This window comes from Alligator mississippiensis, chromosome 9 (genome assembly GCF_030867095.1).
Source record: "Alligator mississippiensis isolate rAllMis1 chromosome 9, rAllMis1, whole genome shotgun sequence".
Taxonomy (NCBI): Eukaryota; Metazoa; Chordata; order Crocodylia; family Alligatoridae; genus Alligator; species Alligator mississippiensis.
This window is the reverse complement of record NC_081832.1, coordinates 16,378,593-16,391,968: the sequence shown is the minus strand read 5'-3', so window position 1 is coordinate 16,391,968 and position 13,376 is coordinate 16,378,593. Positions and strand designations below refer to the sequence as shown.

At 47.1% G+C, this 13,376-nt stretch overlaps 1 protein-coding gene across 1 annotated transcript in view; it reads right to left on the bottom strand.

Moving 5' to 3' along the window:
- PKIG (cAMP-dependent protein kinase inhibitor gamma) overlaps window positions 1-4,507 on the bottom strand; it is a 33,270-nt gene extending 28,763 nt beyond the window's left edge. Inside the window, exon 1 of the mRNA XM_059733182.1 lies at window positions 4,322-4,507. The gene's annotated coding sequence lies outside the window, so the exon portion shown is untranslated. The remainder of the gene's footprint in view (window positions 1-4,321) is intronic.
- Between the last annotated feature and the right edge of the window lie 8,869 nt (window positions 4,508-13,376).

The following is a 13,376-nucleotide window of genomic DNA, read 5'->3' as shown; positions in this document are numbered from 1 at the left end:
GAAGAAAGCCAACCTCGAAAGTCCCGGTGCTTTTATTTTTGCTGATTTGCTTTCCTGCTCCACTCTGGCTCACTTGTTCTACAGCTGAAGTGTTGCAGTGTTGCATCATCATCATGTGGGGTCACTTGCAATCCAGAAAGAAAATGCATTTCAGTTTAACTTCAGTTTGTGTCAGCCTGGGAAAGGTCTCCCTCATCTCTCTTGAGTGATGGGTAAAAAGTGGGCCACGCACATCCCTACAGTATAGACACATAGGAACTGCCCTACTGAAACAGCCTAGCAGTCCATCTTGTCCTGTCCTGTCTCCAACAGCAGCCAACATCAATATCCTCCACTAGTTAGTGATAGTCCTGACCCACAAAAGCTTATAATCTTTCCAAAAGAATATCCCATTCATTATAACTGGGTGGTTTAATCATCCTATATAAATGTCTACTCCATTTTTTTATATCTTCCAAAGCTCTTCGTCTCGCTGATATGTAGTGGCAAGGATGTCCACAAATGAACTATGCACAGGGTAATACGTAACTTCACTGAAGTCACTGCAGCCATACTGGGAATGGGTTTGATGCTACTATTACATCACTGCAAATACTGGCAAACACAGGCCTTCTGAGTGCTGGATGAGGCTGTGCCAAGGCGGATTTGTGATTTGTCATATTCCTGAAAGACAGCAGGCAGGGAGAAGCCATACAGACATCACAGAAGGTGATTTAGTGTGAATACTGTGTGGCTGAATAAAGAATTCAGAACATCTCGGTACCACCCATGGACTTGTGTGGAGGCAGAGAAGGGCAAAAAAATACCCCAGGCTCAGACCCAGCGAAACAGTTAAGGTGGGGGGAGAGGAATTTCCCTTACATTTAAATCTCTGGCTCAGTCTGGTTCTGTCCTGGAATGTTTTTACTACCCAGCTATAACAGCACTACTAAGTAGTTGGGAAGGAGACATACACAACAGTTAAGCATTCCCAGGTGTGGATCTGTACTGTATTGACATGTTGGAGCACTGCAAAGGTTTTGACAGCTGCTGCCTTGCTAGGACTTGGGGGGTTTCCAGTTGCAGAAATGAAACAGGCAGACAGAAGATTTTTCTTTGGGAATTGTGGTACTCTCTTTAGCAACTTCCAAGTGAAGTTCAGCTAAGTGCTGCTCTTTCAAAGTGATTTATCATGGGGTTCAGGAAGCCTCTCAGATATTTGGTTGAGGCAGCTGAAGTTATTGGCCCAAAATGAAACCCAGTAGAAATTGGCACGTTGTGGTTCTGAATCTTGGTTGCTGCTGAAGACTAATGATGCTGAGAATGTATCAATCAAAGCTGCCTGAAAAACATGCTGAAGGAAAGTAGCATAGAAGTGTGAAGGATAGTTCTTGCCATGATTAGTCTGGGACTTGGGAGATGCAGATTCAGTTCCTTACTTTGCCAGATGTCCTATAGGACCTTGGTCAACACAGTTAATTTCTGTGCCTCAGTAGTCATCAACCGAGGGACAATAGCACTTCCTCCTTCCCAAAGGGAAGATGAATACATTTAAGACTGTGAGCTATTCTGATACTGTGGTAATAGGGGGGTCATGGAAGTACTGTAGCTACACAGAAATTTCAGAGAGCTGGAAAGATTGTTCATCTTGTTTTGTGCCACAATGGGGTACTTTCTATTTTCTGAATGTTCCACAGAATTATGTAAAAAATCAAGACTTTATTTTGAAACAATAACAGTTTGAAAAGGGAACTTTCTAGCTAAACCATGTGACTAAACTGATCAGTCATGCATTTTCAGTGTCAAAACAAAATCTCCAGAAATCAGAAACAAAAGCATTTTTAAGAACAAACAAAAGCCTAGTTAACTTTCTGCTAATTTTTCCAAAAAAACTATATAAAGTTTTAAAGATTGAAAATCTTTGTAAAAAATCCTGTTCAAAAAGCTGATTTGCAGTAAAACTTGCTGTAGCTTTCCAAAAAAAAAGTTTTAGTACTGACAGAGCTTGATTTCTGCTGCAAGTTCCAGTTGGTGAGATCCAGCACTGAGGTTAAGATGGAGGATATTATGGTTACCTTGAATTCACTGAAAATAAAATCAGCCCTGATGGAGAAATGCTATTCCAAGGGGAACAAGAGTGTTCAAAAAATGCAGGTCCATGCTTACGCTGTCTTGGTGTTCTTGGGTCTTGGTATCCCCAATACTACAGATAACTGCTGTCAGAATCAATCTATAATGGTGATCCAAATTCTTCAAAGCACTTGAGCTCTTCCCCCATTTATTTTCAGAGAGAAACAGAATCTACCAACAAAAACAAATGACTTGGTACCATTGCCTGATCCGGCCAAGGTGGAAACTTAGAATTTCCTATTGTGGCTGAGACAACATGGGCATCATTGAAACAGCTGCTTGCCCTATCTGGAGATCTCTCCTCTGCATTTGCAGTGTGAAAAAGTCCAGGTACTGAAGCTTTCTCCATGTGTCCTTGTCACTGCTACAGGGCTCCCACAAGAAGAGACAGGGAGTTTTCCACAAGCTGACTGCATACCGACCCTGCAGTTTCTCTGACTCACAGATGAGGAACCCAGTTTATGCTTCCCAGGGGGTCCATCCTGGCTGGAATCCAGCAATTCCGGAATAGCTGACTGACTGCTCTACCCTTGTGTGCGCACGTCTCAGCAGAAGAACTCTATAGGCTGCATTTCCCATAAAATTTGCAATTGGGTCACCTCATCCCAGCTGAACTTGGAGATATCCCATCTCTAAAAGACAGACCTGAATGTTCTTTCACTGGTGCAACATATTGCCTTTAGCTACATCTCCTTTGCTTTCCCCCTGTGAGCAGTCCCAAAGAAATTCACCCACCTATCTAAGAATGTAGATCTCCATGGGGCTGCTCCTGTAGGCAGGTTGGATTTGGCTCGCGTTTTGTGGACCTATTCCTACCTCTTGAGCAAATCAAAGCATTTCCCATACACCCCTTTTTCTGAGAGCTTCCCTTATCACGTGGTGCGGATTTCACGCATGCTGCATTTCATTGATCCCTTTAACTGTCCAGGAGGGAAGAAATCCTTCTCTATAGCGGAGAGATTTGCAAAATTCAGTTGCTGAAGTGTTTTGATGCTCTCACCCCCGCGCAGTTCTCTTTTTCTGCCCATGCATAAAAAGCCAGCTCCCACAGAGTCTCTGACTCCACTTCTCACTGAAGTCCATGGCATTGTTCCCATTCACATCAATGGTTCGGCACAGACCTGTATGCCATGCCCAGAAGCCCCAAACTATATTTCACGTTCTAATGCAGTAATAGTTATCACAGCATTACATGCAGAGCATGACCTACGCTCCATACAGAGTCCATCAGAACATCTTGCAGCTTGGTAGTATATTCCCCCCACTGGAAACCCAACGGCTAGGCCAATATTGTACTACGTTGGTCCCATGACACCTGCATCAAGCACATCACGGGGCACCACCAGTGCACCGACCCCACCGGACCAGACCCAGAGGTGACCACCTGAACCCCGCTCTGCACCTGACAGACTCCGAGAAGAATCTTCTATGACGGACCAGTCCGCTCCCCCCGAAGAGGACCCCCGCCATAGACTTTATGGATTGAGCAACTTCTTCAAACTACCCCCTCCACCACTGCAGACCATTGTATGGGTTTCGACATATCTATCTTCTTTCTCTCTCAGCGTAGTCACCCCCACCCCCTCCCCTTCCCTGACCCTTTCCCCCACCCCTGGGCTTAGTTGGCTAACACTGTATTAACCTAGCTGTGTTCCCCTCCTCACCCTCATCCCTCTTATGTTAGTCCCTTGCTTGGGCACTATCTATGTCCCTTATGGCTTCGTCATCTTTTGGGGCTCATAGATTTCATAGATATCAGGGCTGGAAGGGACCTCGGAAGATCTTAACCTTTACTAATAATAATATCCTGTCTGACTAAATCAATGGATCAATGACAGCAGTGGGCCGCGCCACCGCCTTGTGATGCCCACACGCTGGAGGGCTCAAGTCGCGCCGCGGGGAGTCCCTGCCCTGCCCTGCCCAAGGGGAGCGAGCCGGAGCCACCTCCCTAAAGCCCCAGCCTCCAGCCAGCAGGGAGACACGCAGGACGGAGCCTGCAGGCGGTGGGCAGCCGGCTCCTGCCTTTCCCAGCAGCGCAGGCAAAAGTTTAAATCTATCTTCGCACCAGTTACCCGAGCGTGTCACGACTGCGGCTCCCACGCAGCCGGGCGGAGGCAGCCTCGGAGCGGATCCGCGCTCCCCCGCGCGCTGTGCGAGCAGCAGCCCGGCCCGTCTCCCGCCGGCGCCCGGGCTCTCCCGGCGCGGTACTCACCGCTCCTGCTGCCCGGCCGGCCCAAGCGGGGGCACCAACGCGAGGAGGAGGTCGAGCTGGGCTCCCCCGTCCCGTCCCGTCCCGTCCCGTCCCCGAGGCTCCGCGCCGGGCTGGCGAGCGGGCTCCGGCCGCTGCACGAGCCGCCGCAGATGAAGTTGCACTTGGAGGGCGGGGGTGTGCCCTGCCTCTCCCGAGCCGGTCCCTGTAACCCAATGCTCAGCCCGATGATGTCAGGAGCTCCTTGCTCAGCTCCCACCGCAGGCGGGATCTGCTTCCTTTTCGCAGGGAGCTTTGTTTAGCCTCACATTGTAACCTCGGCAGCTGCACGCCGCGCAACATCCTTCCTTCCCTGCCCAGCACCAGGCTTCCTCCTTGCGGACCCAGGTCTCCACCTGTTGCTCTGGACCCCTCTGCTTCGCTTCCCAGTTGTGCCCGGGGTCTTTTCTCCCCCCGCTCCCCCCAGCACTTGGCTGAATGGATGCGGTGGGAGCAAAATACTCCTGGCAGTAGAGGGCTCCTGCCTGCAGCCCCAAGCACCCCAAAGTGCAGGCCAGAGGGATACCAAGGCATACCCCCGCCTTCCTCCACTGCTGAAACGCAGCTTTTTTTTAGAAGAAATGCAGCGGCTGTTAGCAGCACTGTGCAGCAGTTTCAGAGAGAAGGCGCTCGGCATCACAATGAGCAATGTGGGAGCCTTGTTGTGGCAGATAGGCTTGTTGCCGATTTGTACTGCGCCAGTGCCCAAATGCCCTTAGGATCAGGGCCCCATTGTGGTAGCTACTGCCCTCACAAATAGGATAACGCGATCCCAGCCCCAAAGAATTTACAATCTAGTTTAAGACCAAATACGTGGCGGGTGGCTCCAGTGAAGAACATGTTGCACGTGCACAAGGAATTTGATCCCCAGCCTTTCCAGGGGCTTTAATAGATTTGGATTTGGTCCGCAGTGCGTAACTTGAGATGATTAAACTTGGCCACCCCAGCTCCCCTCCTGCTGTACCCAGGACAGAAATACAATTGGAGAGGCTCCCACCTGTGCTTCTCATAACTACCAGATGGGCATGGGAGCCATCTGGCCCCAACCTCACCAGCTGCCTCCGCCCTGCCGGGGATCACCAGAGTTCCCCTCATACCGACAGAAGGGCCCCATTGTCAGGGCAGCTGTGCTTCTATTTAAATCCGCCTTCTCCAGAGAGCTTCCCTTTTTTTATCCATTAGAAAACAAACTGCCCAGCCTGATACAGGCCCATATTAGCTCCTGCCACCGCACACGTGAACAGATAACAGTTAAAAAAAATACAGAAAGGTCAAAAGTCTGCCCAACCTCAGCAGTTCAAGCTAGCAGGGTTAAAGCCCTATTTCTGTAACTAATGGCAAGCAAGAGAGCGATATGGTTAGCACCCCATCCAGCTGCTTCCTCTGGTACTACCTTACACCTAAGTCTGCTGAAAATAGCCTTTTGCACAAGTCTGGAGCAAGGTTTGAGCTCTGAAGCTATAGCTGGACACCTTAGCCACTTCCAGCAAGGAACTGAGATGGGGGGGGGGAAGCCATCCACCAAGACAAGCACATGCTCTTTCTTCAGGCCCTCTGAATCCAAACCAACCTGACAGGCTCAGAATTGCAGGGCCTTCTGATTCAGTCCTCTTTTGTTTGGAGTCCAGCGTCAGGAAGCAAGTTCAGTTTCCAAAGATGTATCATTTGACAGAAACTAATCTCTCCTGGGCGCTTGTGAGTCATGCATTATTACTTAACTGAAAATAATTGTAAGGAATTCACCGCTGAACACAAAGCAATGTTTGTCTTGGTTAAAGACACACAATTGATAGAGGTTGGCTCTGCAGTGCTACTGCTGATAGGCGCATAATCCAGCCACGGTACCAATGGATTGCTGAGCTGATCCAACTAGGCTGCACTTCCTTGAAGCCACTCTAACTCAAATTTTCAATTTACCCAGAGAACAGGTTGGATAGCATGTGCACAAAGTACTTGGTTGACAAGTTTGAGGCCATATAGCAGAGGTGCTCACAGTGTGGCCTGTCAGATTCCAATGAATCTGCAAGTGCTCAATACCTTGTCACAAGGATACCAAAAAAGAAGCAAACCCAGAAAATGAGAGCTTTTACATTTAACAATTAAATGGTAAGGCCATTGGGGCAGGTGCTGTCTGCACCACCACTTCCGTACAAATATTATTTAATAATGGGACTAAAGCAGGAGAAAATCCAGGTGCAGAGGTACATGGGGCTTGCTTTTTAAATGAGATGTCTTCAGTCCTGTCTACTCCCTCTTCCCTTGTCTCTTTCTCCCATTATCATCACTGAACCTCTTTATCTCCATCTCCCATGCTCAGAATAGCCTCCCCATCCTGTGTTAAAGCCCCTTTCCTTTCCACTTTTGCACTCCTTTGTTTCCTGTGTTCCCTGAAGACAGTGGCAGTGGTCTGCACACTACTTATCACAACATCTAATGAAGTGAACTACAGCTCATGAAGTTCTCTACCTTAGCTAATCTTTAAGGTTCAAATGTACCCTGCCTTCTGCTTGATGTCAGACTAATATTGCTAATTATGTGGTGGTCTCTTCACCATTGCCGCCTCCATTGGACTGGTCAAGCATTTTCCATTAAATCTCTTTGTCCACAGGAAATCTGTGTTTCTGCTCAAACAAAATCTTCCACAAAAAGAGGACTGCTTTCTGGAAAAGAACTTTTTTTAAAAAGTCCCAAAGTTTTCACATTTTTATTAATTTTCACAGCCAAACTGTAGTGTGTGTGTGGGCGGGGGGGCAGAGGGAAGACAGGAAAATAAAAGTCAAACTTTTTTCTGGAAATCCCCATCCCTTCTTTTCAGCCAGTTTTCAGATCTGCCTTGCTTTGTGCTATACTGGGTTAAAGTACAAGATCTTTTCAGCAAGGACTTTCTTTCGTGTTTATTCTCAAGTGCCCAGTTAAAAAAACAGATGTTCACATCTAGTGCAGTGGTTCTCGACCTTCTAAGACTTAAGGCGTTCCTCATTAGACTCAAGGCACCCCTTGGAAAATGCCAGCTTTTAGCTTTCACTCCTTTTTTGATTATGGAAAAATAATAGAGCAGTTCTTCTGTTGCAAAGGGCTCAGACCACGATAGGTCACGATGTTTTTAGCACAATGGATTCCTATTTGAAATCTCTGAGTATATTATGTGAATCTATTGCACATCTCCCTGTGACACACTTAAAAAGATCTCACATCTGTGGTGCCATGGTTGAGTATCACTGGCCTACAGAAACAGGCAGCGATTGACAGATTTGATTAGAAATAGGGTTGAGCTAACTGGTTCAATAAAGATCCCAACCCACCTTATGGATCATTGTATGAAGCCTCCTGTATTACTTTTGCACCTGTTTTTTTTAAGTGTTTCTTTTGCTGGTTCTTGCCTTCTAGCTATTTATCTCATACCTCTGTGAGCAGTCTAGTGCTGGTGGTGAATGACATTGTCACTTGGGACTACAGGAGGCTTTGTGTTGTTCTGCCATGCCATGCTGCTGTTGCCTACTGCTTTACTATGTGGCTACTGGAGCCAGTCTGTACAGACTTGCAATAAAGGTGACTCTGATAGTCCTACCATATATTATGCAGCAGAATCTGAAAGCCATTGAAAGCCATGCTGCAAGGTGCTGATGGAAGCACCCTGCTCTACAGCAGGGATTGGAACTGGGCAGCCATCCCTTTCATTGGAGCAGCACAGGCTAACAAAGCATGTTGCAATGAAGAGAAAGCCAGGGGCAGTGTTTAGGAGGGATCTAAGGAAGTAGAAACAGAATAATGGAAAATGAGGTTGGAAGGGACCTCAGGAGCTCATCTAGTCCAACCCCCAGCTTAAAGCAGGACCATTCCCAACTAGAATATTGTAGCCAGCCAGGGCTTTGTTGAGCCAGGCCTTAAAAAGCCTCCAAGGATGGAGATTTCACCACCTCTCTGGGTAACCTGTTCCAGTGCTTCACCACCCTCCTAGTGAGAGTTTTTCCTAATATCCAACTTAAATTTCCCTTGCTGTAACTTGAGACCATTGCTCCTTGCTCTGTCATGTGCCACCACAAGAACAGTCCAGCTCCATCCCCTTTGAAACCACCCTCCAGGTAGTTAAGGGCTGCTATCAAATCCCTCCTCAGCCTTCTCTTCTCCAGACTAAGTAAGCCAGTTCCATCAGCCTCTCCTCGTAAATCATGTGCCGCAGCCTCATTTTCATTGCCTTCCGCTGGACTCTCTCCAACTTGTCCAGTGGAGGGTGAAATCTAAAGGGGCAGATGGCAAGGATAGGGGACCTGATCCTAAAGGTGACAGGGTTAGGACAACCGCACCAGAGCAGTGTTGTGGGGCTTAATAGCTCATGACATATTCCAAGAAGAAAAACAAACAGCAGAAAGGACTGCTCAGGAACCCTGCACTCCAAAGAAGTGATCTCCTTTCAGGAAGACTTGACCTCGTCCTGACCTGGATTATTTGCAATCTGATTCTCATTTTCCTTCAAAACAAAGTGAGGCCATTTTAACATTGGGGTAGCAGTAGTCTTGGGATTATATTATCTATGCCTCCATGAATAAACGATGCCTTCTACTAAATTTCCCACGGGCTGAGCTGTACTTAAAGACTCCATTCATGTCATTTTTGTTCCCTGCATTGCAAGGAAATGCAGGATTGTGCAATGGAGACATGGAAAAAATGTGGCATACACTGATTTTTTCCAGACTCTCCTCATTCCCCCCTGCACACACTTTAAATAAACTGTGGATAGCACAGCCCATATTTCAACAGCCTGCTGGGCTCATTAAAGAAAGCCAGGCAGCCTGCAGCCTCCAAAGCAAGTGCCGCAAGTGAGGAGCCTCACGACAATAAAATGACTGTCAACTAAAAGCTATTTTGGTGACAAATTACCTTCCCCCTTGCCCAAAAGCCCAAAGAGTTGGCTCCATTTGTTACTGCCCTAAGAAATTCCAGTGGGTGCCAGGCGTCTGTTTTGTAAATCACCTAGGGCTTTCAAACTGATTTTGCTTTTACAACTGTAATAAAACCAGAGACATTCACAGCAATCTGTGCAAAATAAAGGCCTGGAAAGAGGCTGAGCTGTTAACAACAGCATGAGGAGCCTCCATAGGCTCTGATGACTAAATTTGAGTGTGGAGAGACATTAGCAACTTAAATCTGGCGAGGAAGGTGTGGATGTGCACAGGAGAAAGGCCACTTTGGAAGCCAGTGTGGGCAATTCAGCATGGTGTGCACATGCCAGCAGGGCAGAGTGCTCTCCAACAGTGTTTACTTTGAGCTGACATTATTTATAGCCCCAGTAATCTGTGCAGGGACGATAAAGCTTTTCACTGCAAAGTCAGTGCTCTTGCTTCTGGACAGTGTCACTTTGCAAGTATCTACTATGCCCCTCCCCTGGACTCCAGGTTATTTTATCTTCCTTACTATATAACCAACACCATTTTTTAAAAGGGATTGTCCCAGAGATTTTTATCCCAAGCACTTTCTGGAGAGTGCACTTGCCTTTGAAAATAAAAGAAAGCATTTGACTTCTCTTAAAGTTCTGTTGCAAAGTTTATACTCTAAACCACTGCCTCTGGAAAAGCTTCCCCTAATGATCTGATTTTGCACAGCATCTTCCACAGAAAAGATCTTGCCAAACAATGAGCTCAAACTTACCTGTATGCCATGTAGATAAACAGATATCCAGTTCCTCTTTGTAAGCCAGGTTAATCACTTGGTTTATATGTTTATATAGCTCCTTTCCCGGAGAAGGACAGCAAAGCTCATTACAAAGTAATTTACACATGATATATATAGTACAGAGGATTTACCTGCTGCCTACAGGATGAAATGCAGCGGACTTTAACCAGTGCAATGCACACAAAACAAGCATAAATCCTGCCCCTGAAGGGTTTGGTTTGTCCAGAGATCCAGCAGCTTCCTCAGTGTAAAGTCACAAAAGGTCATGTTCCCAGTTACCAATCCATCAGACAATCATCCTACTGGCAAACACCCTTTTGTTTATGTGACACAGACACAAATATCAACACCTCTTGTGAGCGGCTCTCAGCTTTATTCAGAGTAGGGGGGAATAGATGGGCTCTTAGACTTTAGACTGGATTAATTATTGGTGGCTTCTGCTCACCCAGCGTGGGCCAAACACACAACTATAGCTGCAGCAGAAACTGTGGGATGTGATATGGGGAAAGAGGTGCTACATCACTTGTTCCCAGAGGTTGACAGTCTAAGACAAGGGCTCCTTGCAATTGTTAGCTTCAGTTCTCTCCCTAGAAGAGAGCTCCTCAAAGAGTAGCATTCTGATTTCTCCTTTCCTCCCTAGAGCCAGCTGGGGTCCTTACAGGAAAACACGCAGCAGGACAGGCTGTCACTTGAACTTTTCACTTTTGGGAAGCGGAAGCAAGTGTTGATAAACAGGAATTTGAAGGGTCCCTCCCTGTCAGCATGACAGGTGCAAGGTCAAAAAGGATTGTTTTTCCTTTGACTCTCACTGCAGATGTGCAGAAGGCCCAGTGAAGATCTAGGTTTCAATTCTTGTTCCTAGCTAAATGGGTTCCCTAGCAACGGAAATCCCCTCACATCACTGCACTGACTCCTGAGTCTCACTGCTGTGGGATCAGAATCATGCCCAACATATCTTCTAAATTACTGTTGAATCACTGAACGTTCATCCCTGTCCTACAGAGAATTAGCTTGCACTGCTCCCGCAGCAAGGAAAAACTCCAGCCCTACCCCCAGGCCTGGTATTGTACTGTCTGGTTAGACTCGCTAGATATTGTGCATGTGTGTGGTCATGGTTAGATGTTCTGCCTGCCCATGAAGCTGCAGATGCTATTATAGGTTGGATTAGATCTGTTGAAACCTCTCCTACCTTCTCTGCCTTATGCCCAGATGGTAAAATGATCTGCAGGCATCAAAGGCTTCACGCTCCAGGTGCTCAGTGCCCTCAACTGCAATTCAAGGGCATTCTGCACCTTGTAGAAAGAGCTCAGGGCTCAGGGGCAGGAATTCAATACTGCTGTGTTAAGAGAATACATAGAAGATAAAAACAGAAAGTATGCCAGTGAAGCTTTGGGTATAGGCCACTGCTTAGGGCATCATATGGGGCTGGATGCTCCAGATGTTGCTGCGGTGTGAAATCATTCTGATTTTCATGTTCACAGGCTGCTTCTCATAGCAAAATGCTCACAGTTGAGGTCATTGGCCACCCAGCATATTGGCTAGGGACAGACATTACATATAAACTGGTTTAAGTGATCAGAAACTGGTTTAAACCTGTAACAGAACAGACATTCAGCGCACATAAACCAGTATGAAAATGGATGAAACCAGTTTGAGATAAACCTGGTTGAATGGATTATCAGACATAACTGATTTGGCTTAAACCAGTTTATACAATGTCTGTCCCAGACCACTTGTTGGTTTAAGTTAAATCAGACACCCCCAGTATACCAGCATGCTCTCTGGGTTGGGCTGGGCTCTCCACTCCACAGCAGAGCTGGCCCCTCTCCTCTGCTCTCTAGCAGGAGCAGGGGTGGGGTATGGCCAGACACTAGCCTGCAATGGCCCCTGAGGCAAATTCCTCCCTCCATCCCCTCTCTCCTCTGCTGGTAAACCTTGAGGATGTCCTTGGCTTTCAGGCAACCAGGCAGAGACAGAGTTAATTCCTCCCTCTGTCCAGCTTGCCTGCAGCCAGGGAGGGGATTAATTCCATAGTGGTCCTGGAGGGGGGGAGAGAGGCAAACTAGTTCCCTGTGTGCAGATCCAAGATCTGCACCTGTGAGTCCAGAATTAAGACCTGCAGGACCAGACTGAGAGTTGGGAAGTGTTGGCAAAGACCTGACAATTATCACACATATGTGCTGGAGATGGAGTTAAGGGAAGTTGCAGACAGCTTTTGGCTGGAAGTTGCAGACCAAAGAATGCAGAGAGTGACATTTACATGATAAAGCAGAACCTGTAAAACCTAAATAATGCCTTTCTGTAAGGAGACACTGTGTCCTCATGATTAATAAGACTAATGCAAGGCTTTCTCTTGTCTTCCTGCTTTACATTTTAAGTTAGACTAAGTTGTGTATGCTGTGTTTTACTGGGCTGTATCTTAACATAGGTGAAGATTTTTGGTAGTTCCCTGTTGTATGCTTTGCAAATTGCTGTGTTCGATACATGCTTGCTGTAGAGAGAGGACTTTTTCCCCATCCCCACTCATCAGTCTGGCAGTAGCTCCCCCGCCCCCATGCTGGTGGCTGGCATCCTCTGACTGGTGCCTGGCCACACCCCCTCTGCTCCAGCAGAGAGAGGTGAGAGCCTTGAAGGGCGTCTCTCTTCCCTCCCCTTTGGCAGTGGCTGGCAGACATGCTCTAGCACCTCCCGGCTTATGACTTGAGCCACTGCAGGCACGTGCCTGCATTTCCTGATTTAATAAAGAATGTCTGTCCAGTTATTAATCAGCTGCATAGCTTAGACTAATCTGCAAGGAGTGACTCAATTCAGGCTCAGGCTTCTGTCCCTAGCCATTGTATTTAGAAGCAAACTGGCCAGCCTAGGAGTGCATGTGAAGTCCAGAATAGCCACGTCACTTCCTCACTGAGGCTGAGGTTCGTGAAGCAAAAGTATGCAAATGAACACCACGCACTCTGTGTGCAGCAGCCCTGCACTGGCTCCTGGAAGAAGCATTGGATATTGCTGGCACTTCAGTGTTTGCCAGTGTGAGCAATTTAGCCAAGAAGCTGCATGAATTCTCACTTATACAGAACAGAAGTGTATGTGTGTGTGTGTGTGTGGGGGGGTGTCTATTGGTACTGATATTGCAGTAGTCCCTACAGGACCCAGCTGAGATTAGGGCCCACTGTGCTAGGCACTGTATGTACACACAGTAAGAAAACCCTTTCCACCCAAAGCTTAATATTTGAACTTTATAAGATGTACAAAGAGAGAGGAAGAGAGGCATTCTCTCCATTTTACAGGTACAGAGTGATGAAGTTACATATCCATGGTCACATGAGAAGCCAGTGGCAAAGACAAGAATGGA